Genomic DNA, 7,753 nt, shown 5'->3' with positions numbered 1-7,753 from the left:
CTCCATTCAGAAAGATGAAGGGTCCAAACAAAGGTCAAAATAGGGGGTTACAAATGCCCCATCTCATTGGGGGCGGAAAACGAATCGACATCTCGATGTGATACAGCCTTTTCCATTTTAGTTGGGAAAGAACGGCGAAGTCCATCCGAACCGTCCAATGAAGAATAAGAGGAGAGCAAAGCGCCAATGGCGCGCGAAGCGCATGCGAAACAGGCACGGAGAAAAATAAGTGTGGAGGATAAGCAGCCGAGCTCATTCCCTTCGCTTCCTGGGCCCCAAGCAGTGCAGTCTTTCCTGGCCAAATCCTTGATTGGGGGCTTCTTGCTGCGCTACTTAACTATAGAAAGACTTTTTTTCTAGTCATATATATTAATAGAAAGATAGATCCATCCATCTATCCTATCCGATTTAGATTTATATAAGAAAGAATTTTTTTCATTCAACGTTTGATTCAAAGAACTGCGCTACGACCCCCCGGCTCATGAAAAGGCTCTAAAGAGGAGAGCAAAGCGCCAATGGCGCGCGAAGCGCATGCGAAACAGGCACGGAGAAAAATAAGTGTGGAGGATAAGCAGCCGAGCTCATTCCCTTCGCTTCCTGGGCCCCAAGCAGTGCAGTCTTTCCTGGCCAAATCCTTGATTGGGGGCTTCTTGCTGCGCTACTTAACTATAGAAAGACTTTTTTTCTAGTCATATATATTAATAGAAAGATAGATCCATCCATCTATCCTATCCGATTTAGATTTATATAAGAAAGAATTTTTTTCATTCAACGTTTGATTCAAAGAACTGCGCTAAGCCCCCCCCCGCTCATGAAAAGGCTCTGCTGCAATGGATGGCAGAGGGTCCGTAGTATCCAAAGCACTGGAGTGGTCCAGTAGCCGGGAAGGGGCCTAGAAGTGCCTACTACTACACCACACTACACTCGGCTCTACACATTTACAGAGCTAACCCCTGTCCAGTCCCTGGCAGAGTGAAGGGGGCTTCCGTCCTTTTTCCCTATCCCCTCGCTTTGCTATAAAAGCAGGCTAACGGGGCCTTACTTATTCAGGGGGGGAGTGGAGCCCCGAGAAGCACTGTATAGAGGAAGATCCTCGGCCCCTCCTCATTCTCTACAGGGTTCCAAACCTTTCTTCAACATAGGTGACAACGAGCGGGGCAGAGATGGAAGAGATCGAACACGAGAATAAGAAGCAAGCTCGCCTTCCTTTTTGATCATTTTGATAGAGAGGGATGGAGAAAGTGGACAAAACGGAGTAGCATTTCCCAGTCGAAAAGAGATGGGTTCTCGTCTTGCATTTCTCATCGAACAAATACGGAAAAAGAATCATATTGAAAAACGTTCCTAACCCACCAACCCCTTCCTTCGTAGAGCCGTGTATTGTAAGTGATCCGAACCTGCCCGGAGCGAGTCTCCCATAGAGGCAAGTAAAGTTGGTGAGCCGTATGATGGGCAACTATCTCCTGCGGTTCGGAGAGGACTCAGCTGTTAGTTAGTACCCCCTTTCGAGGTGGACCTTTCACTCTATTTTATTATATACGTTTAGCGAAAAGAATGTTTTTTGATACACCTAGGACATGGATTTTATATGAACCAATGGATCGTGACAAGTCGTTACTACTAGCAATGACTTCGTCTTTCGTTACTTCATCCTTTCCATATCCCTCCCCCTTGTTCTCAGTTACTCATCAAATGGCACTCAGTTCATATCTTTAAGTTCGATCATTGACAAGGTTCAAAGAAAGGGTGGGCCATTGATAAAGAATGGATTCCAAAGCACAATGCTAGCAAGGGCCTCTGCTTTTCTTTTCATTAAAGACAGTTCCATTCGATTAGTTAGCTCGTAGTCAGTCTTTACTTAACTGAAAAAGCAAGAAAACGGATGCGCGTCGTTAGCCTTTCTCTAAAGTAGGCTTTCGCGCAAGTGCGCCCCCTACTTTAGAAGCCGTTGCTTGTTCGTTAGCCTTTCTCTAAAGTAGGCTTTCGCGCAGCTCAATCCCTTGCTTGTTCCCAAAAGTCCCAATAATGGGGAACTGGCCTTCGGCTTCATAGCCTGCTTTCTTAGCTCTCGAAAAGGAATTTGATGTCAAATATTATAGAATAGCGCAGTCCAATACTTTGATCTCTGCTAATAGAAGATAACGATTCTTTCCTTTGGATGTTCGAACAAGTCATTAATGGTATCTAGAGCCCTATAGAATGAAGAAAGGCCTTTGGTTCACATAGTAACCTAACCTGTAGGTTAGTGGCTTACGTACCTATTGGTAAAGCCGGCCTACACGACCGTCTAGGTGGGAAAGAAATATGTTTTTCCTATGACTTGAGGCCACCGGGCCTTTTAGCTATGAGTGATTACGTTCCTTAAACCTGCTGTAGGGTTCATCTTTTTATTCACCCTACACGACCGTCTAGGCGGGAAAGAAACATGTTTTTCCTATGACTTGAGGCCACCGGGCCTTTTAGCTATGAGTGATTACGTTCCTTAAACCTGCTGTAGGGTTCATCTTTTTATTCACCATAGGAGGACTCACTGGAATAGTCCCGGCTAATTCTGGGCTAGACATTGCTCTACATGGGCGAGCCCTCCCCTTTGCCGTATCTTTTGCCTTGCGGAAGGTGGGCCTAAGAGGGGGACTGGCCTTAGCAATAGGAGGTGCTTGTAAAGCACTAATATATTCCTACGATGACATAGGTATGTCTGTGCTACCCACGAGATCGGATTCCACTTCTTCGGGCTCCTGGCGATTTCAATTTGGAAGGAATAGAAAGTTCGCACGAAGCATCAGCTATCGAGATCACAGGCGAACCCACTCAGCAACCTACCGAGGTTATGAGCCAGGCTTCGCCGTATAACCAAGAGGGTCCTCCACCCGTACCGCAGCCTGTAGCTGCACCGGGACCCGTTGACACCACCATAGACGAAGTAAAACAAAAAGTTTCCGCCTTTCTGAATTCATTTCGGAAACGCGCCTACTTCCATTTTTATAACGAGCACCTTTGATGAACTTAACCTCAACAATGCGTTCCCCCAAAAAAGAAAAAAAATCTGTCAGGAAATAGAACGGCTAACGAGAGATCGACCGAATTCGGCCCAGGACGCGAAAGCACTTTTAACTTGGCCTGGGAAAACCCCCAAAAAATTCAGATAAATTGGAAATAGCATTAAAGCCCCAAAAGATAGGGTGCCCGCGGGGCAGCACCAAACGCAAGATGTGGAAAAACATCTTGCTTGTGCCATATGTACTGAGATTGCTCGGGAGACATGGTTACAAGTCCCGCCTTCCAATAGGTCAACGGTTTGCTTTTGTGAAAGAAGCCTGCATACCCACTCTCCTTTCCCCCTATCGCTAGGGCGTCGGTCTAACATGAGCTACTACTCTATATATGAATTGAAAGCTCTCACGATAAACGAAATATCCCATAATCTTTCCATAGCAGCACTAAAGTAAGAAATTTCACTTAGGGTCCAGGGTAGAGTCAAGCTAAAGTTTGATGGCTCTGCCTCTCATAATTCAAAATCTGGGACCTGCGGGGGCCAGAGGTCTTATTCTTATAGACTATGATGGCCGGTTCCGGGTACTTGCTATTCGATCCCAATCCACCCAGTCTACCTACAACCGAGCAGAGGTTTTGGCCCGGGATTTTAATATGTTTTTTATTCAAAGTGAGGCAGGTGCACATCGAGGAAGACTCTAAGATTACGATTACAATCCAGATACTCCTCCATGGACCCTAAGGACCATTGTCCAGGGTTGCCAGTTTATGCTACAGTCGTTTCACAGCTGGTCAGCGAACCACTTAGGGAAGAACTAAGTCATTGAAAGACGTTCCCCTAGTGCTTCCCTTTCCATTCTATTATCAATTAAAGAAGTACGAGTCGAGCGGTTTTCATCTTGTTAGGCTTCGGGATTTTGGCGGCAATCAGGTGCCCCACACCAAAGCAAGGGCCCCTTCCGCCTTTAGTATTTGAATGAAGGTAAAAAAGAGAAAGGTGCTTCCGAGTTGAAAAGGAAAGCTAGCGAAGAAAGCATTCATTCACTACCCTATTAACAACTCGTAGCTACAGGAACTCGTACTGAGGGCTCTCGAGTAAAGGCTTAGTAAGTCCCCGCTCTGGAGTGGAGTGAATACCACCGCGCCCCTACGGCTCCTGGCTTTAGAGTCCTCCACCTACCGCTGGAAGAGTATGACAAAGATGAGAAGTTAGGATTTCCTCAGTCTTTCCACTGTAGTAGATTCGCTAATTGTATTTCCAGCTGCAATTTGATTGATCAGATATTTCAAAAGTAGTCCAGGTCAATTTCTTCTCTTCTGGGCTAACACGAATTTACATTTTCAAGCTTATTGCAACTCAAACTCAGTCAGATTGGGCTAGGCTGCTTCTCATCCAACACCTGGTTAATCTATTCCCAAAGCCAGGAGAAACTTGAACATCGAACAACCGTAACTTTAAACAACCAATAGTTGGAGCCTTGAGGCCCTTCTCCCAGGGATAATATTCATATTCCTTATAGGAAAGTTACTGAGGCAATGCAGTCGTTGAATAGCCTATAAACACAACAGAAAGGAAGATAGCAATTGACCTATTCACGTTGATTCAGCCGGAAGTAAACTACTAGAACTGGAGATTAGAGCATTACGAACGAAAGAGAGGAATGAGAAGACAAGAGCATTAATCAGTCAGAAGCTGGATTGAGAATCAAGCAGCAAGTAGTTCTTCTTTTTAGAGCCGTACTAATTCTTCCTTCTGCGATTGCCTTTGACCATACCTTGGAAATGCCGTAGAAGAGATTATGATCCGAAGTAGGCAGTGCCTTCTAATTGATTCTCATCCAAGTCCCGTTTCATCTATTCCCCTTTACCAAGGGATGAAATGCAAGAAAAAGTCAGTAAGTTCGAATAAAGCAAGTATGACCTACAAGCATCCTAGTCTTTCTATTGTTGTGCAAGCTTGTAAGCCTAACAAAACAGGAAGTTTCAAACCGGGGAAGAAATGCCACTAGGTTAGGTTATCTTGATGAAGCGGTTTAAGGTAGAAAGGTGGTATAGTAGGCTAAAGTTGAAGTTACAGGCTTTATAAGAAAAGAAAAGTAGGATCTAAGTCATGTCTTTATGGAAATCCGTCAGCCATTTATGAAGTCCTTGATGGACTGATAGTCTTTCTTTACTTCAGTCGAGCCGTATTGATAGAGAATGCCATTTCTTCCGGAAATATTGTTCCTTAGAATTATGCATAGAAAGATTCTTTCTATGCAGCCGTTAGTATCAATTGATGAAGGGTGTACGCTTGTCATATTGATTCGATCCACTAAGAAAGAAATCGACAAAAAATGCAGAACAAGCCCAGAGTCACCACGACTTCTTATTCTTCTCTCAAGGGACTGTAACTAAGATAACATCCTCGAGTGAGGTTAGGCTTGACCTAAGTTCGCAAGGGTAGGATTTCGTTAGATTAAGTGCGATCAAAGTAAAAGCTGGAAAAGTTCTTACCGTCTAGCTCTTAAGTAGGGCGGTGGTCTTAGTGATTTTGGGAAACTAAAGGAAATGGAGGTTTTTTATCATACGTCAACTTTAAGCATCGTGTGCCCTAGAAATCTGTACCTTTCAACCCTTATTGTGGACCGGCGAAAAGCCTGATTGGGGTAATCTAGGACCACGGGGTTCGTTACCTTTACACTACTTCTCGTAAGCATGGGAACTTAGGCTCTAGAGGATAAAAGTTTCTCTTTATAAGAATACCTTAGCATTCCAAGGGCTATTCCTGATCTTTCCTTTGAACTAAATTCTTATTTATAATAACTTACCTCTGAACTTCACTATCGTATAGTTGTTGTTGACGTATATAAATATATGGTGCCCTCTGAGTATCTTAGTAATTGGAATCAGCTCTTGGAGGAAGCAATTGACATAGTTAATGGACCAGGAAAAGATATAATAGTCGAACTCCGAGGCTCGAGTTTCTTTGTCGGTCGTAATTGTTATTACCCTCGTGTAGTACGGCAGGCAGAAGATATTTTATTTATATGACAGTCACGTTGAAAGTCTTACCTAAACTCTTCTGACTAAATATGATAAAGCCTCTAAAAAAATATTAACTACATACCTCAAAAATGCAGAACATAATCCAGAGCTTGGGCAAAGTGGGGACTCTGCGTGCCCTGATTGGCGAGTTCTAAATAGATTGATCTGGTTTAGCCAGTGAATGTTGTCGACGCTAGAAAAACACGTTCGGCTACCTTGGGGATTGACTCCTGTTGGTAAGTTCACATCTCCAGTAGTATCCTTATAGACTCTAAACAGAATTTCTATCTTGGAAACGATTTTTTTGTTCTTTACTTTAAGTGTAGCTATTGTTAAATCATTTACTTTTTCCTCAAAATTAATGAAATTGACGTCTCCTTAGCTTCCCTAACTGCTGCTGTTCAATCCGTCCCTGTGATGTTCCAAGGCGAAGAACTTATACATACAGTAGATAGTCATATTTGACGAAACTAATAGGCCAATCAGCATAATAGCCTTAATTAAAGGCTATCGAAGAAGAGAAGAGCTAAAATGTATCTACGCCATCACCCTTATGCCGTAGATCTTCTTAGAGATCCAATCATGTTTAACCATTCTACTGGGGAATCTTCCGTAGACTTCCGTTCAGACTGACTTTTAAGGGCACTTAAACCATACTTGAATGGAAATCTCTGGTTCGGTAGATAGCCTCTTCGAGTGACTACACGTACCTAACCAGCTTGTGGGTTAGTGACTTCGTACCTATCAAAGTCAAGGAGCGAAAAGCTACTCGACTAGAAGGAGAGGGCTGCCTTAGAAAGGCCCCTATCTTATAGGACTAAAAGGGATTGATCTCAAATTCCAGTAGTACCGTATGAGAAGATAATAAACAGGTGATGGTGGTCATGGTAATCTCAGATAGTTTTTAGATGTAGTTTGTTGTGGTAATGGGAAATATTGGAACATGCTTTGCTTCCTATTTTGTTTCTTTGCCTGGGTAAGAGCTTGACGCCGCCCTTTCGACAAGAGAGTCAATATCGCTTATTCCATTCCATCAACAGCTAACTCGATGGGACTTGGGAAAGAAATAAGGAATTTCCTTTTTGCCTGGTATTGAATCAATGGCTAATGCTATGTCCGGACCGCCTTTCGCTTAGTTGTCCTTTCTACTATCACTTCCTTTAGCAGTTCCGGAACATCTATAGTAAAGTATGCTATAATGTCGGCAATTTGATCTGCGACACTTGTACCCCCCGCTTGCCAAAAAGCTATAGTCAACTGAACTTTCACTTCACTCGAAAAAGGAATTCTGCATTGAACTTAAGTTTCAGTTCCTTCTTTCTGATCCGCCCTAAGGTAGGGTGCTCCCTCTATCTCTGCACTATAGGACAGGAAGGTTCTCTCTTCTTAGGTGCTGGCTTTCACTTTCCCAGAACAAAAGAACAAGGATTTATACGACCGGCCCTAGAGTACCGCAAGGGAAAGATATTCTAAGAAGCACAAGAGCTGGTACCTAAGCCAGTGCCAGCTTCTAGTTCCAGTCTAGCGGATCAAAGAATCTTTCCTTCGCCCTTTGTGGCTGCTAGTGAAGTGGCAACTGGATGGCCTAGTGAAATGCTATCTCGATTGAAGCTAGATAGGTCAGTGAATTGTTAGCCAGTTGCTTTTTTTCCCTTGACCTAACGACTTTCATAGCATAGCAGGAAACCAGGCATTGATAGGCTTACGAGATCGCAAGGTAAAGGAGTTTATG

At 43.6% G+C, this 7,753-nt stretch overlaps 1 long non-coding RNA gene across 1 annotated transcript; it reads left to right on the top strand.

Moving 5' to 3' along the window:
• On the top strand, window positions 2,099-2,645 carry LOC110263416. Its single transcript, XR_002349009.1, has 2 exons — window positions 2,099-2,291; window positions 2,413-2,645. It is a non-coding gene; the product is annotated as an uncharacterized LOC110263416 (long non-coding RNA).

The sequence above is a fragment of the Arachis ipaensis genome, chromosome B06 (assembly GCF_000816755.2).
Source record: "Arachis ipaensis cultivar K30076 chromosome B06, Araip1.1, whole genome shotgun sequence".
In the NCBI taxonomy this organism is placed as follows: domain Eukaryota; kingdom Viridiplantae; phylum Streptophyta; class Magnoliopsida; order Fabales; family Fabaceae; genus Arachis; species Arachis ipaensis.
Note: the sequence above shows the minus strand (reverse complement) of the source record. Positions and strands in the feature narration are given on the sequence as shown.